Below are 18462 nucleotides of genomic sequence, written 5' to 3' on the forward strand. Positions count from 1 at the left end.
CTGCTATTAAATCAGCCAAGAGGAATGTGGGGCCACGAGCTGAGCGGGGGTGGTTGGAAAGGTTACCTAAGTGAACCACGCAATTTTTTTCCCTCAACTTTGTTCCATCTTAAGGTAAAAGGTTCATGCAGAGGGCTATAAATTCCTGTCACATTTTGTTGTAATCTCTCTATGGTTTTATTACTTAAAATGCTGCACTCTCGAGACGGGGAATTTTCCAGGGGTTTGAGGCTGACACGGAGCCACATTTATATTGTGCTGAAGCTCCTCTGGAGTCTCCTTGAGACATGTGGCCAGCAAGCCCGGCATGAAGGCCTTATCAGTCACTGCAGCATGGAGTCAGCCCATGAATTATCCGGGAATGGAGGTGGCTCAGCCAGAGCGGGATTGCGGCCGCCGGGTGACAATAAACATGTCCCGGGAATGTGTCCTCCATCACTCAAGCTCAGATAGCAGATCTGGACCTTAACTACAGCTCCCCATCTCTAAATCTCCCTGTGACCTGAGCGGGAGATGGAGGTGAGTCTCAAGGATATCTGTCTGCAGGGGCTCGCACAGGGCTTGGGGCTGGGTTTGTAACGAGTGAGCTCAGCTCCAGCTCGGCCACACCACAGCCACCAGCTGGAGCAGGGACACTGGGACACGGCCAGGGAGCCTGAAAAACCTCCCAGGGCTGGCAGCAGGCCTGGGGCATCTCCTCCTGGCTTTGGGCTCCATGAAAACTGCAGTGGGATGGGGGATGCTGGGGCACAGCTGGGGCTCCCTGTGCCTGGAGCTGCAGCAGCACCTGCACAGGGACCCTCTGCAGCTCAGGGGTGTCCCAGGGGGAATTCTTCATCCTCAGCCCCCTGGGCCAAGCCCAGGATGGATCCCCTGCAGTGTCCCAGAGGGAATTCTTCATCCTCAGCTCCCTGGACCAAGCCCAGGATGGATCCCCTGCAGTGTCCCAGAGGGAATTCTTCATCCTCAACTCCCTGGGCCAAGCCCAGGATGGATCCCCTGCAGTGTCCCAGAGGGAATTCTTCATCCTCAGCTCCCTGGGCCAAGCCCAGGATGGATCCCCTGCAGTGTCCCAGAGGGAATTCTTCATCCTCAGCTCCCTGGGCCAAGCCCAGGATGGATCCCCTGCAGTGTCCCAGAGGGAATTCTTCATCCTCAGCTCCCTGGACCAAGCCCAGGATGGATCCCCTGCAGTGTCCCAGAGGGAATTCTTCATCCTCAGCTCCCTGGGCCAAGCCCAGGATGGATCCCCTGCAGTGTCCCAGGGCTCATCTCTGCACCAAAGCCAAGCACGGTGGTACCAGCCCTTGGGCACTGGCACAGACCAAAGGGATCCCAAAGAGGGCAGAAATAAATCAATTAATCCCATCCCTAAATTAAAATAATAATAAGAAATACTCTAAATGCAAAGTGTTAATGAAGTAATGAAGGAAAGCGGCATGTTCGGTGCCACAGCTAAATACAGCCATTAAAACCCATAACCTCTGTAAAATTTGTGATAAAATTACAATTTAATTTTATAAAGATAATTTATTAGCTAATACCTCATTGCACATGTTAATAGCTTGTGCTTAAATAATAGTAATCTTGATTGCTCTGTGGTCATTAAACTTTTTTTTTACATACTGTTTAACTGACCGTTTTGTATGTGGTTTGAGGAGAAAAAAGTAATTATTGAAGTCTTAAGCACTGAGTTAATTTCTAATGAAAGGATAATTTTATTCCAATGATTTTACATTTAATTAACTAAAGCTACATGTAATGTGAAGTTCTGAGGCAGTGCTGACTCATTTGTGCCCTGGACAAAAGGCAGTGGTGTGTGAGCCCCCGGCCCTGGCAGGAGCAGAGGAGGGGATGGGGAACCCCACAAAGTGAGCCTGAGAAATGGAAAATCTCCTTGTGCTGTGCTGAAACAGAGGCAGGAGCTGAACTGGGAAGGGATGGGGTCCTGGTTCTGCGCTCTGTGGAGTGGATGTCATTGCCACCCTGAGCATTTCTGTGCCATAGGAATTGTGAGTCGAGAATGGGAGGAGGTGGGATGGTGAGTGTGGAATTGCAGTTTGGAAAAGACTGGAAAGTTGGAAAAAGACAAAAATTTGGTTATGGGAAATAATGAAGAAAACCAGAGAGAGAATCATGCTTTTGTCAGTCTGAAGGTGTTTGGTGTGATATATTCACTACCTTTTGGTTCGGGTCAGTTTTTACAGGCAAAAATTCTCCTTGGTATAAAATGCCAGAAAATTCTCCAGCAGAAGCACCGAGCTGCGAGAAGTCACAATCAAACAGTGGCACTTTTCCCATCCCTCCCACCCTGCTCTGTGCCCTCGCTGCCAGCTCCCCACTCAGGGGTTGGGGACAGTGGCTGTCCTGGCAGGGCTGGCACCATCGGTCCCCCCTGGCAGGGAGGCTGCAGGGGATTGTCAGGGTGTTGATAAACCGGAGCTGTGTCAGTGCAGATGCCTTTTTAATGGCGTGTCCTGAGGTGCAGACATTAGGGTGATATCCCTGTGCCTCCCAGCCCTGCGAGCAGCAATCACTCCTCCCCAGGTAGAGCCACCCTGATTCCCTGCCCCACTGACACAGCTCCTCTCACCAGTGCACACAGGGAAAGACAAATCTGAGCCCTGCACGTGGGACTGTGGGGTGCTTGGGGGGCTGGGAGTGCAAAATAAAAGTTCAGATTCTGCTGTGCCCCTGGCACCAGGGTACAGGGACCCAGCACTGAGGTTCAGCCCAGCCCAAGCTGCTCATTGCACATGGGACTGGCTCAGGCTCCTCTCCCCTGCAAACCTCCTGCTGCTCCCACCTCCTGAGGGGTTCACAGCCTGGGATTTGGGGGTTTGGGGAATGTCTGTCAAGTCTTTATTAGCAGAATGAAAGATATCCATGGGAAACATCCAGTCTGCCTCACAGGGCTGTTTCAGCTGCTGAAGTCCTAGTGAAGCAGGGGAGAGCCCCGAGTGGGCACAGGGCACAGCAGCCCCAGGACAGAGCTGTGTTTGTGGCTCTGGGATGCTCCTGCAGTGCAGCTGCTCCTCAGAATCCTCCCGTGCTCACCCCTGCAGCAGAGGCACCAGTTCTGTTTCTCTCTTCCTGAACAGTTGCTGCTGCCCCAATTGCTGCTGCCCCAAAGGAGGGAGGGATTTGTACAGGGCCATGCACAGAAAGGAGTCCCAACAGGGCTCTCAATCTGTTCTGCATGTCCTGGTACCTCAGATCTCAAATCCTTTATTCCTAGAAAAGCACTCAGGTTTGGAGCAGTTGCCCCCTGGTCAAGCAGAAACAAACCCATGCAGCTTAACTGACTAATCCCAACTGGACAGCAGGGCTCAAACTTAAAATATTAATGATTTTGCCCACAGTACACATTTCTCAAGAATTTATTAGGTGTAAGAATATTAGCCCCGGGAATCACAGGGCCATCAGGAGCCTTGCCACGCTGTGCATCCACTCTGCAAAAGATTGTGATTCTTTAAGAAAAATCTCTCTTAGCCACGGTTTGCAGGATTTAATACTATGCCCATTAGCAGAAGCAAGCACCACCCTTGAAGCACACATGCAAATAACAGGGAGAATGGAGGAAGACAATAAAACTGGAAGCAGCCTTTGGAAGCGCAAATAAATAATTGGATTGCAATGTGGAAGCGTTTTCTGGTTTGATGGGCACTTCCTTTCATTGAAAATAAACCAGGCTGAATGGCTCAGTGGGTCCTGCACACCTCTGAATGGGCCCAGCTAGCTTGTGCTCTTGGTAACAGTGGGTATCATGGAGGTACATAAAAACATAGTTTATTGTTAAATTAAGTGTCCTGTTCTTGAAAACAACCCTTAAATTTAACATTCCAAGGCTGCTGCTGTTTATTTGCACTCTCAGAGCACTCTCAGTGCTGTCCACTCAACTACTCGAGAAATACATTGTAATAAAAATAAATGGACAGTTTGGGTTTCTCTAAAATTAAAAGAGGATATACAGCAGCCTTGCACTCCTGCCTTGCACTGAGGTAACCTGTGATAAAGTCACATTGTGTCAGAGATGGCAAATTATGCCTGCTAATTACTTACCGGAATTTCAGATTTGTCCTCACCATAATTAAAAAGGTGTCACTTTATTAGAATAGGGCTGGAATGATGGGGCTTGGAGCAGTGGAGGAGATTTCTGGTTAGAGATAATTACCAGTGATGTATTCCTTTCTCTCGGTGCCGTTTTTGCTGCATTCCCCCATTACTGGGTAATGGATGTGTGGCACGGCTGCCGTGGAGCCGCGCAGAGCCCTGGACAGAGGGGCTTCCACTGCCAGGGCTAAACTGGCCCAGGCTGGCCCAACCCCACCCCTGTGGGCAAAATCCCTGTCCCTGCAGTGCCAGCTGCTCCCCAAGGCACAGGGCATCCCTGGCAAGTGTGGCCACCAACCTGCCCAGTGCCAGAGGAGGGGTGGGCAGCCCTGTGAGCCTCCTGTGCCCAGCCCCACTGCCCAGCACCATCTCTGTGCTCTGCAAAACCTTCCTGTTGGCAGCAGAGACTTGCACCTGTCGAGGGCAAACTCGAGCCTCTGGCAGGGCCTGGCAAAAGAAAATAGCAGCATTTAACCGTGGTGAAAGTCAGAGCATAAACAGGGAGCAGGAGAATAATTGCATGGCTGGAGTGCCCAGCTCCACGCTGTCATTACACACTGGATTCCTGGTCTGTAAGTACAGGGATGGCGTGAACCCCCGCAGAAGATGAAGGTTATAAAAGAGGCATTACTGGGAAAGGTCAGCAGGCTATTCAAACACGGAGCACTTGCAATCCGCAGATTCAATACCAAAGCTATTTGCAGGGCTGGGAGAGGCAGCAGGAGTGGGAGAGGCACACACTCACTGCAGGAACAGCAAACTCATGAGCAGACAGGCAGGATCAGCCCCTTTCCAGCCCTGCTTGCCCACGGGTGCCACAGCAGGGCTGGCAGTGCCCCTTTGTGCCAGCACCACCCCAAACCCCTCAGCCCTGCCTGGAAAGAGCCAGGTGGAGCACACAGGGTGAGACAGCTCCTGTGTCTCACAGCACTGAGGTCTGGCTGCACACTGCCATCAATCCCATCTCCAATCCAACACACCAGGACAGCTCAAACATCTTTTCCTTTCAGAAGAGACCTCCCCAGGCTGAGCGCAGCACTGCAGCCGCCCGCGCCACTCTGGGGTACCACGACACAACACATCCTGTGGCTGATGGAGAGCCCCATCAGGCTCCACATTTTTATAAAAGATGGTTTGGTTAGCTCATGAGGCACTGTTGTTATTGCCAAAAGGTTTTGCTCCCCAAGCCTGTGCTGAATATTGTATTACTTTGCTATGCTCAGAAACTAAAATTACAACAATTTAATTTTGAATATGGTGGCATTATTACCATTTGTATTTGCCATTTCATAAGACTTTTCATTTCAACTGCTTTGCTTTCCTGTCAAGAGGAAAAACCTTCAATCTATCGGCTTTTACCAGAGAGGGAACTGTGCTGGAGTGTAATGCAGTATTGTATATTTCTTCTCTAATGCTCTTTTGAACAAAATCATCTATTTCATCAACAGTATATCAGCGGTGACCAAAGACCATTAAATAATGCATCTCACTCAGGAGCAGTGGAGCAGGGAAAGGGCTCTGACCTGTTTTAAACCTTATTACTTTCTTGCATTATGCCCCTCACTGCAATCTTTTTGTTTAAGTGATTTCAGCTGAGGCGTTGCTTCCTGCCTTAAAACACACGGTGGACACGTTATTGCTGAGCTGGTTGGACTCAGCACTTCCCACCCCACACCAAAACCAGCCTCTGCATGTGGAGCTTTGTTCACCTCACCAAATTCACGTGTGTGCATCGAGGGCTGTGAGTGACACCCCTCTCATTCTGCATCTCAGGGGCAGAGACTGAGTTTCATTTGGACCCCAGCAAAGGTTTGGGGTTTGCCATCAGCGATCCCAGGGCTGGTAAAGCAGGTGCAGAATGAACCCAGGATGGAACAGGTTAGGAAGAGGAGGCACAGTGGTAACACCCAGGGGAGGTGAGGGGCTGCAGACTGGGGGTGAAGGTTTGGAGTGGTGTCCCTGTGAGCCCTGTGCTGGCAGTGCCCAGGGGGAGGACACAACCAGCCACGGCCAACACGGGCAGCAGAGTGTCCCACACTGTCCCCAGCACTGCACCCTGTGCCCAGGGGACAGGACTGGCCAGGGGGACAGGACTGGCCAGGGCTGCCCTGTGCCATCCCCACACTGTGCTTGCCCAGCTTTGCCCACAGGGTGCAGGGACCCCTCCTGCTCCCAGCCCCGTGTGCCCAGAACATCCTCCCCTGGTGGGATCAGAGGTGGCACAGGGGCCAGGCGGCACCAGGGATGCCCTGCTGGGCACAGGGAGCCCTCTGTGCCCTGCTCAGCTGGGAGGGGAGGCTGGGCTGAGGCAGGGCCAGCACCCAGGGCAGCTCTGCCTCTCCCAGCCCTGGTGAAGCACAGTCCCCCACCAGACGGTGAGGAGGAAGCCTGAGAGACTTAAAATTACATTTTCTCACTAGTCTAATGAGGTGAGAGACAGACAGAGGAGAGAGTTCCCTGGGCTAATTTTCCAGCCAGCAGCCACTGTGTTCCTCCTCCACTGCAAGAGGCAGAAATGACTCTTCCAGATTAGAGGCTCTTGCTGAAGGCATTCCAGAGCATATTCCTCCAGGACACTACAGCAAAAAAATGGAGATGACAAACCATTTCACTACATTCAGCTGGAATGAAGTAACCCCCAAACAGAGCAGTGTGGTGCTGGGGTGCAGTGATGGGGAGAGCAGGGAGGGAAGCCTGGCCTGAATCACACACAGAGCTCTGCCCCAGCAACAGAGGGAGCAGGTCAGCACCTGCACAGAGAGAGGGATTAGCTCTGAGAGGGAGGGAGCACTGCATTTGTCTCCCTGCTAGTGAGCAATCTGTTATCATGGAGGTGTTAGCAGTGGAATGCTCACTGCCTGGGGAGCAGCCCTGGTGCTGGAAGGAGACAGCTCTGCCTCTCTCCCAGGCACGTTGGGTCCCTCTAACTGGAGAAACTGAGAAATCCCTCCTCATACCCACAGGGACCACGGAGGGAGTGCTCCTTTCTTGGCTCCTGTCCTCCCTGGTCTTTGCACTGGGTTCACGTGTGCTCAGCATTTGACTCCGGAGGTTCTCTGCTGGCTTTGGTTGTGACCAATGCTGTTGTGTGCTCCGCTCACACCCCGGTCTCAGCACACCAAACACACTTCCAGCATGCCTGAATGGACTTGAGACACCTGAGCTTCCTAATCTTGGTCTAAGTCAGGAGGGAGAGTCAATAAAATCCCTCCATCATCATGACGACGTGCAATGTGTTCACACACATATATGTGTGGGGTGAGGAGTGTTTCATCAACCAGACCCTGAACAAGATCAGAATTTCCCCACTGGACTGACAAACCCAGCCAGTCTGAGCCATCCCTTGCCATCCTCTGAAGTGTTTGGAGCTTGTAGTTGGCCCTGGAATTTGTTTTAGCACTTGATTAAAAGGGTGTGTGCAGAAGTCACCCTTCTTTTGTTTTCAAAAGGAGCTCTTTCCCAAAGCACTCTGCTGCTCAGCTCATGCAAACTAGGAAGAGATCTGTCAAATATCAAATACGAATTTTGTTGCTGAAGCTCTTGGAAAATTGACAGGTAGCATGCAAGCAAACATTAAATCAATAACAGCGAATTTCCCCCGGGAAACTTGTAGTGTTTTCTCATCAAAATCTTTAAATCCTTAAAGAACCCATAAAAGGTTTACAGAGTGCGTGTTGGTTAATCTGGTTACCTCTGCATGGCTCGTGTGGCTGATCAGCAGGGCCAGCTAATACCCAGTGCTGATCACCAGCAGCGTGTGCAATATCCAGCGCCCGCCGCTGATGTATTGGAGCTTTGTTAGTCACTGTGGCTCCTTGGTAAATTCATTTGGAGTCCTCCGGGGTTTTAAATCTCTCATTTGGCCAACAACGAGGTCTGAAAAGATTGCAGTTCATTTCGACCCACAGTGGATGGAAGGCTCATTTACTGGCTGCAGGCAACTCAATCAGGCCGGCCGCTGATGAGTGAGTGACTTGTTCAGACCGCTAGTCAATATGTGTCTGCTGTGATAGAATGTCAGCATCTGCTGCCTGCTCCTGTCTCCCACTGCTCTGGCTTTTTTCATTTGGGCTGATCAATGTTATTAAAAACACCTAGGAGTTCCTTAACTGCGCTGCCACTTGAGGCTTTTCCTTCCTCCTTTTTTTAAACACAACTTTGTATTATCTGCAAACACGTGCAGGTGATGTACAGATCGATTTTGTGCATGGGTGTGTGGGACAGGGTGTGTGTGCACACCTGGGCACATAACTTGTGCACTGCAGTTGGCTCTGCAGTTTCATCACTCTGGTTTGGGATTTTTGTGTGAGCTGCCCTGAAGTAGCTCAGACTTAGAGCGTAATGCAAACATCTGCTAATTATTATTTGTAAATAAACTTCAAATGAAAGCATAGAAAAAACAATGCACCTTCTCTAAAACTGCAGTGAGAATGCCCAAGTGGAATCAGTGACACCCTGTGGACACTCACACATCAAAAATCAGACTGCTGCTCCAGATAAAGGGGAGACAGAACTCAGGTAAATAAGCAGAGGTTAAATCATGACAGGCCTGGAACACACACACCATTTGCCTGCCCAGCAAGCCATTTCCTGGGGAATAATGACACTCCATGGCACAGGTGGGTCACCCACCAATTACACAAAAAAGGGAAAGAGTTACACTGCTAAAGGTTTTGATCTGTACAAGCTGCAGGCTGCTGCAGGGACTGCACTGTCCCGAGCCCATGGAAAGAGGGGAATGCTGCTGGGCAAACCCCAGGCTGCACATCACCCCGAAGAGAGGAAGGAGGGAGAGCCCCTCAGTGCCCACATCACACAGAAAAAAGGCAAGGTGATCTGCTGTGACCTGAGGACATGCTTCAAAATCCACCCATGCTTCCATCCCTACCCCCTTCCCCTGCAATATGGCATCCAAAATAGATACCAAGAAATGACCTGCCAGGAAAAAAATGGAAGCCTATAATTATGTTATTGAAAACCTGTTCCACACTGTATTATTTAAGGTTATTTTATTATGATGTTGAGATGAGTTTCTTAAAGAAGAAACTCTGGGTTTATTGCACTCCTCTCAGAGAGGAGCCCTGGGTGATTTGATAGCCTATTTGAACAAGAGGGATGCTTTACGAGCCCCTATAAAAACTGATGACCCCACTCACATTTGTATTTAATGAAATAAGGAGGAGCTTTCGTTATGTTTTCAATAACCTTCACTGCTCTTTCAAACCTGCTTCAAATAAAAGCCAGAATCTGCATGTTTGTGTGCCAGCTCCAGCTGTGTGTGAGGAGGGCTCTGGAGGCTCAGCCTGGCTGCTGAGCTGTGCCACAGCCCTGTGTCCCTGCTGCCAGGGCTGTGTCCTGCTGATGGGGACAGTGGGATGGGTGACAAGTGCTGTCCCAAGGCAGGAGGTGCCAGGGGAAGGCTGGGCTGAGAGGGGGCTCCAGAACTCATCTCAGCCTCCCAGGCACCAGCACACCCTTTATTTCTAACTATCTTCCCACGCACCAAATCAGGCTTTCTCACGACACAGTTTTGGTCTGTCATAAAACATTAAATCTTTCTGAAAAGTTCCAGTGCTTGGATCCTCCTCATTACATGAAATAATTGCTGCTGCTGGAAGGATCAGAGGCTGCACCCTCTGTCCTGGCTCTCCTGGTAGGGGATGAGCCCAGCTGTCCAAGTGGGGACCAGACCCTGGCAGGTCCTGGGGGGTCTTAGGTGAACATCTCTTGCCCATCTGGCAGCCTCTGCTCTGAAGTTGAGGTGGAAATGACAATTTCCAGGCTGACACGGCTCTGTGTGCAAGCAGAGCAGCTCCTGGGCTGTGCTCCCCTGAAAGGGAGGCCTGGCTGATCCCTGGGCTCTCCATGGAGTGCTGCAGACTCCCAGCTCCATGGGCTGCTCCTGCAGCTGTGCACAGCAGGCTGGTTTGGGGGTGCAGACAGGCAGAGCTGTGTGGGGCTGGCACTGTGACAGTGTCCCACCGGGGCTCTGAGCCTGGCAGCGCTCATTAAAGCACATCCAAACCCTGCACGCTGCATTTGCATTCCCAGTTTGATGCAGATGCCACATCAGCAGATGCTGAGAATGAGCTGGAGCAGGTTGTGGCAGCCTGGTGCTGCAGTGATTCAGGGTGATGCTCTGTAATGGGCTGCGAGGCTGAGCTTTACGATCATTGGAACGTAAGGGGTCACAATCTTAATCTCCTAATACTGTGTTTTTAACAACATTTACACTTTAACATATTGAAAAATCTCATCTCTTTCTGCCACCCAGCATGACAGCACAATTCAAAGCGATCAGTGCAGCAGTATATTTCAGTATTTTAAACATAAATCAACCTGGCTGAAATATTTTTTTTCACTTCCAGTACTTCTGAAAAACCTGGGATTTTCTAACTTTAATGTTTCTAACTTGAACCTTTGTATTCAGTGGAGTGTCCCACCTGAATAATTCAGCAGCATGAAATAGAGAGCAGGGAATGGAGGCCCCAGTCCAGCACCCAGCACAGACACCGTGCTTTGTAGCCCATTGCAATGGGAAACCCGTGCCCCAGGAACACAAATAGTTTGGGAATTGTCTGTGTGTATGGAAAGAATTCAATTCTGTATCACCCTACAAAGCTAAGTGACAAGCCATTGGAACATATCAGGAATAAAGAGCTTTTTTGATTTTATGAAAGCTTTGGGATTAAAGGAGAGTTGGGTTTTTAAAGAATTTGCAAATCTGACACAAACCATTTATCCCAAGAGCCAGCACTCAGTGCAGGAGTGGCCTCTCCTGCCAGAATAACTGAATTCAGTTCTTCTCTGCCATGTGAAGGGGGAAAAAAGGAAAGGACTCTTGGGGTTTCCTCAGTGGAGACGCCTCCCCTGGCATCCCTCTCTGCCCCTTTCCTTTGCACACAGCTTTGAGGCTGGGCTCTGCTGGGCTGAGCACCAAGCACAGAACCTCTGCCCTTCCCACAGCTGTGCCCTGACCGGCACAGCCTGGCCTCGTCTCTCACTTTTTATTCCATTAGAAGCTCCTTATCCAGTTTTCCTCTATGCTGGCCTAGATTTCTCTCTGCTCCCACGTGAGAAAGGAGCTGGGCATATGGGCTGAACCACAATGATTTGATTCATGGGCTGAAATCATCATTGAACAAGTGTCACAACATGGCATTAGATTAAGAACTAAAGTGATGGGCTATGGTGAGTCTGTTCATTAGTATTAATAGAGCTTAATTAGGCACAAGCATGGTGTTGCAGGGAAATGTGAAGTTGGCTGCAGTTTCCATGGTGGGAAAAAAGGTGTTATTCAATAAAGGTGAAAGAGGCCCATAAGCCTTGTGCCTGCCCCTGAGCCCCACACAATCTGGGCTTGGGATGTGTCCTTCCTGCCCCAGGAGTGCAGGGGAGATAAGGACTGGGTGTCATTAAGAAGCCAGAATTGAGGAATGAAAAGTCCTGGTTAAAGCCATGAAATCTGGGGGAAGCCCTGGCCTTCACACAGGGGCAGTTCCAGGTCACTCTGGCCTGACCTAGCCCAGCACAGGAGAAGGCAGAGCCCCTCCAGCTCCCTTCCAGCTCCCTTCCAGCTCCCTTCCAGCTCCCTTCCAGCCCAGGGAGGGGTGTCAGGAAGGAGCAGAGCTCTGAGACCCAAATGCATGAGACACACAAAGGGACTGGACAAGGATGCCTGCAGGAGCCAGACCCTACATGGCACTGGACCAGGTGGCTCTGCCAGGCTGGGGCTGCTTTGCAGCCAGGGTGAATATCCATGGATGCATTCAATGCTTTTGTAATGATCTCAGTTGTTTCTTTATCTTTGGTATCCTCCCTCTTGCACCAGTTTGCCTCCATTCATGCTGCTCTTTGCTTTATGTTTCTTAGGCCATTTTACATTTCTCCCCATTTGGCAGCATTAAATTTTATTTACCATATGTCCCTTCTGCTACAAAGATGATAAAATCCTTTGGATTTTTGTTGTGCTGCTGCAAGCTCATTCAGCACTCACCTCGATTTAGTGTTCCCTGCAAGTGGAGTTGATTTGTTGCTGGTTTCCACAGAGGTCCAAGCTGGGACCCTGCCAGGCTGTGCTGCAGACCTGCACTCTAGCACTGCTTCTTTCCCTCTGCCAGATACCATCCCCTCAGGAGGTCTCCAACACCTCTGTGCTGGGACACAGCCTCATATGGACCTCTGGCAAAAAAAAACAAGAGGAAAGCCAAGAAAATCGTTTGTACCTGGTTATTTTCCCTCTTTTGTTTGTGTTCTGTTGAAAAGTCTCCCCTTGCTGGCTGTTCCAATTGATGCTGTCAGACCTGGGGTTAATGTGCTTTCCAAGCAGCCCACAATGGCAGAAAAGTGGAGACACAGCCCAGGATTAATACCCAGGGCCAGATGGACTCTGCCCTCGCTGTGCAGCAGGCTGGGCTGCCAAGGAGGCACTGCCCCACCATGTGGAGCCCAGCCCCAGCTGGGAGGAGGAGAAATCCACCCTTGGATGCCACAGGAGAACTTATGGCACGAGCTGCACTCGTGGCTCCCTGGCCAAGCCCCAGCGTGCCCAGCTCTCACCAAAGCTCTGCCTCCCTCCCACTCCAAATTAAAATGCATCAGACTATTTCAGAGCTCATGAATGAATGAAATGCAAAATGCCGGTACACTGGACTTTGCTGCTGCAGTCAAATCTAGCTGGAAACAGTGGCTTAAAATTGCTTCCACCTTCAGCCACATCAGGAGGTGATTTGGAGATCCTCAGTGGAATACTAATACTTCTAGAAGTCTTTAATTTTAAACAAGTGAAGGGGCAGAGTTTGAGGCACAGCTAGCTCTGCTCTTAACAAAATAGTAATCTCTCATAACATCTTTTGATTTAAAGGGGCTCAAGCTGAGGCCCTCATCTTTCTGAGAGCCTCGCACAGCCAGAGCCAGAGCCTTGGCCAAGGCCTGCTGGAATCAGAAGGGCTCTGCACGGACCAGTGAGCCCATTTGCATCAGCATCCTGCAGGGCAAGGGCTGAGCTGCCACATCCCAGGCACCTTGCACTGCCTTGTTCTTCCCAAGGACGGCCTGTCTGTGAGCCCTGCATGGAGGGGCTGCTGCTGCTGGATCAGGACACTGGAATGAGACGCTGTGCTGCATCCCCTCCGTGCCCACCCGAGCCAGCACAGCCCTGTCCTGCTGCAGGCAGCGATGCCAAGGGCCCACGGGCTGCTTTGGGCCAGGGGAGACCTCAGGGGAGGTGATGTGTGTCCCCATGCAGCTCAGGAGGTGGCTCAGCCACCATCCCCAGGGCATTCCTGCTGCCCCAGCCCTGCCACCATCCCCAGGACATTCCTGCTGTCCCATCCCTGCCACCATCCCCAGGACATTCCTGCTGTCCCAGCCCTGCCACCACCATCCCCAGGACATTCCTGCTGCCCCATCCCTGCCACCATCCCCACAGCATTCCTGCTGCCCCAGCCCTGCCACCACCCCCAGGACATTCCTGCTGCCCCAGCCCTGCCATCATCCCCAGGACATTCCTGCTGCCCCAGCCCTGCCACCATCCCCAGGACATTCCTGCTGCCCCAGCCCTGCCATCATCCCCAGGACATTCCTGCTGCCCCAGCCCTGCCATCATCCCCACAGCATTCCTGCTGCCCTGCCCTGCCAGCCCTGCTGCCCTTCTATGGAGAACCAGACCTGAAGAGAGCTCAAATTAAATGTAAGTAATTTCCTTTTTTCCTACCTTGAAATTCCTATTGATTTCCTACCTAAATAGAAATTCCTATTGATTTTATGTCTGTTCATATTAGTATGTTACCTTGTCACCTTTTGTTTGCAATATTATGTTGTTTTACGTGTTGGCGTGTTGGTGAGGCTCTGGTGGAGCTGTGTCCCCACGGGTGCCACCAGACCCTGCACCCCACAGAACCTGCTGTCCCAGCAGGAGAGGGACCCACCTGAGCTCCAGGCACTCACCTGAGCTGCAGGCACTCACCTGGGCTGCAGGCACTCACCTGAGCTGCAGGTACCCCTGAGCTGCAGACACTCACCTGAGCTGCAGACACTCACCTGAGCTGCAGACACTCACCTGAGCTGCAAGTACTCCTGAGCTGCAAGTACCCCTGAGCTGCAGACACTCACCTGAGATGCAGGTACCCTTGAGCTGCAGGCACTCACCTGAGCTGCAGACACTCACCTGAGCTGCAGGTACTCCTGAGCTGCAAGTACCCCTGAGCTGCAGGTACCCCTGAGCTGCAGGTACCCCTGAGCTGCAGGCACTCACCTGAGCTGCAGACACTCACCTGAGCTGCAGGTACCCCTGAGCTGCAAGTACCCCTGAGCTGCAGACACTCACCTGAGATGCAGGTACCCTTGAGCTGCAGGTACCCCCTGAGCTGAAGTCCCCCCTGTCCCTGCCCCTGTCCTTGTTCCTGTTCCTGTCCCTGTCCCTCTATCCCTGTCCCTGTCCCTGTCCCTGTCCCTATCCCTGTCCCTGTCCCTGTTCCTATCCCTTTTCCTGTCCCTCTGTCCTATCCCTGTCCCTGTCCCTGTCCCTGTCCCTGTCCCTGTCCTATCCCTGTCCCTGTCCCACTGTCCTGTCCCTGTCCCTCTGTCCTGTCCCTATCCCTATCCCTATCCCTATCCCTATCCCTATCCCTATCCCTATCCCTATCCCTGTCCCTGCCCCTCTGTGCTGTCCCTGTCCCATCCCTGTCCCTGTCCCTATCCCTGTTCCTGTCCCTATCCCTATCCCTATCCCTGTCCCTGCCCCTCTGTGCTGTCCCTGTCCCATCCCTGTCCCTGTCCCTGTCCTATCCCTGTCCCTGTCCCTGTCCCTGTCCCTGTCCCTGTCCCTGTCCCTGTCCCTGTCCCTGTCCCTATCCCTGTCCTGTCCCTGTCCCTATCCCTGTCCCTCTGTCCTGTCCCTGTCCCTGTCCCGGCAGGCTCGGTTTCTCCCGGGACACGGCCCCGTGTGGCAGCGGCAGCTCCCGGCCCCGCAGGGTTATTTTTGTCGGGGTTTTTGTGCGAGCTGCCGGCTGCTCGGAATGCTGCAGCTAACTGCTGTGGTGCTCGCAGCCCTGCCGGTCACACAAGTGTCTCCCCCTGTCCCCGGCGTGCTGGCTCCTCACACCTCACTGAGCAGCACCGCCACCGAGACCTCTGCCCGAGTTGTCAAGGTGACGGGCGCTGTTATCCCAAAGTACTTATTTCACATACATGGTGGTTTGTCCCTGCCTTTTATCGAAACACAGAGAAGAGACCAATTATCTTCCTAATGGTTTGCACAGCTTCTTTCTTCTCTGAAGTGGGAGTTGATGACAAATGGTTTGGGCAGGGGGTGGCTCTTGCGCAGGGAGCTCTTGGGTGTCCCCTGCTCTCCAGGTGCGCAGGGACACGGGCAGCTCCTCTCACCCATTTTCTCCTCCCTGCAAAATTAACGCGCTTTCCTCAGTGCCCAAGAGCTGCAGCATCTCCGTGCCCGGCAGGAAGGGTTCAGGTGCCCGGGGGGTGGGCATGGGAGGGAGGGCAGTGGGCAGCACCTGGGGGATGCAGCACGGGCTGGGGGCTTTGGGCTGAGCCCTGACCACTCGGGGCTGAGCCCTGACCACTCGGTGCTGAGCCCTGGACACACGGGGTGAGCCCTGGCCACACGGGGCTGAGCCCTGGCCACTCTGGGCTGAGCCCTGGCCACTGGGGGTGAGCCCTGGCCACTTGGGGTGAGCCCTGGCCACACGGGGCTGAGCCCTGGCCACTCGGGGTGAGCCCTGGCCACACGGCCCCGGGACACCCCAGGTCCAGAGCAGCAGGTACAGCTGGGGCCGGGGCTCCCTCCCACAAAGAGGCACATTAAAACGCTGATGATGCCAAATAATGCAAGGAGGCTGTTTGCTGCTGCACAGAGCCCTGGCTGAGGGGCACGGGGAGCAGGGCAGGTCAGAGGCTGCGCTGGGCAAGGGGTCCAGGAGGAGCCAATCCCGATTCCATCGGCTTCCCTCTGTGGAGCACAGGGCATGAACGGGCCTCTTCCCACCCGGGCTGGGGTCTCATCCGGCAGAGTCCTGCTCCGGGAGCAGCTGGAGCTCAGCAGCTCCGGGAAGGGGCTGCAGACAGCTCCGCTCCTCGCCAGCCCTGTTATTGATGGGCTCGTCTCGCTGGATTAGTAACGGATGTGGTGTAAGCCAGAGGGTTCCTCTTGCCTTCAAGCCTGCATTACCCCGTCAGGAACAGAGGTTTCACTGGCACCTGATAAGCCACATAAAACAGATAAATACTGGGGAGATGCTGTGTGTGAACACAATCAGTCTTGGCAGTGACACGATCCCTGTGTAGCAGCCTGGCAGGTATCTGCTGCTTTGTTTTTTTTTTTTTTTTTTTGCAGAGTGAAGGCAAGTTGAGCTGGAAGAGCTCTGGATTGGAGTTATGCAAAGCAGCAAATTCTGCATCTCCATATCACATTCCAGGAAGGAGATGCAATTTCACCACTGCAGATCCAGGAAAGCAGGGACACTTTAAGTCGGACATGGTTTGGCTTGGGAAGTGGCTAGAATTATTTTTCCATTCAAAAAGATGGGTGAGGTGAACTCCAGATGGTGGAGACCCAGTTCTGCATGCAAGCTGGTGAGACTGGGTGACCCAGAGCCTGCATAGGAGCCAGGAGCATGTCCACAACATGTGCCCTCTCCAAGTGCTGTGGTGTCTGTACTTTCACCCTTTCCCACTCTGAGACATCACAGAAAAATCAAAATCCACCTGCAGATTGTTTATCTTGTTTTCTTGTGAGTAAAGATGCAGCCTTTAACTTCCTGTGGATGTAGTGTGTTGGTTAATGCCTGGGTAACAGAGGGAGGGGATGGGGGCATGGCAGTGTTAATGGGAGAACAGCTCATTTATAGTTCCAGCATGCTTTATGACATCAAAAGAGCATTGAGAGAATGCTTGGGATAATGTTAATTAGGGCTCAGAAATAAATGCTTTGCTTCCTCATTAATTGTTATCTCTTTGTTGTGCTCATTAGGAAGTGATTCCTAGCAAGGAGCTGCTAAAGGTTGTGCAGCTGAGAGGAGATGTGCTGCTCGGCTGGAACACACCGGGCAGCCCCATCCAAATGGGGGGCTCAGGGTGGGGTGTGGGGCCAGCCGGCAGCCGGGGGGCTGCAGGGAGAGCTGGGGAGGTGTGGGATGCTCTAGAGAGCCGCGGAGGTGTGGGATGCTCTGCCCTCAGTGCAGCGTGTGACAAGCCCTGCCCCTATCTGCATTAAGCAGCCTTGCAGGGAGCAGCTCCCTCCTCTGCAAAGTTTTCTTGTCTCAGCCATTTCTGTAGATTATGTGAAAACACACTTTGGAAAATTGAATCATAAAACTGTGGTGTAAATCCTTTTAAAAAGAGATCAAAGACCAAAATGCTAATAAGGCTGGGATGGGAATAAAATCCAGGCGCTTTGGTAAAGTAGAATAAAAATAAAGGAGGCCTACAAAGAGAATAACAAATTAAAAACAAGTTTTAAAAGAGCAATGGAGAAAAGAGATTCAAAACTACCAAAGGAGAAAGCCCTTAAAGTGAAGGCTTTCATGTGGCCAGCACAGGCATGACCCTCAGAGCTGCTTTCACACACAGTGAGCCCCTGCTCCAGCCCCTGCTCCAGCCCCTGCTCCAGCCCCTGCTCCAGCCCCTGCTCAGGAGCTGCACCCACCTGGGGCAGCCCCCAGACCCTGCACCTCTCAGGGTCACAGCCTTGCAGTCTCCTATTTCCCACCACGCTGCTGGAACCCATCTCCACCCAAACCACGCCAGTGAGAGCGCTCTGGAATGGTCATCCTTGGCTTTCCCCGTGTTTCTCCACAGGTGAGGACCAGGCAGGGCCCTGGAGAACATCTGCACATCAAGACCAGTCGATGCACTCTTCTCAAATCCATGAATCACTTCCTTTGGGGAGTTGACTCAAGCTGGCATTAGGAAATGCTTTTCAAACACACGATTCCCCCCAGCAGCACAGCCCCAGCAGCCTGGCACAGCCCCCTGTGCTGCGCTCCCTGCGATGCTCAAACCCAGTTCTGGAGGAAATCGAGAACAGCAGCTCCTGGTGCCAAGACAGGTCCCTGTCTGGAGGGGAGCTGCAAGGGCAGAGGGACACTGCTGTGCCTGGGGAGGCTGGGCAGTGCCTGGGGAGGCTGGGCAGTGCCTGGGGAAGCTGGGCAGTGCCTGGGGAGGCTGGGCAGTGCCTGGGAAGGCAGAGACACGGTGTGCCAGAGCAGCATGGGGGCACAGCAGTGCTGACCACGTTAAAACCAGGGGTTTGTCAGAACCCCATTACACTCCTCACCTCAAGGCAGTTATTGTCGCTCCCCTTGTGCTCAGGAAGAAAAGAAAACTCCGTGG

Source organism: Catharus ustulatus, chromosome 21 (assembly GCF_009819885.2).
Source record: "Catharus ustulatus isolate bCatUst1 chromosome 21, bCatUst1.pri.v2, whole genome shotgun sequence".
Lineage (NCBI taxonomy): Eukaryota > Metazoa > Chordata > Aves > Passeriformes > Turdidae > Catharus > Catharus ustulatus.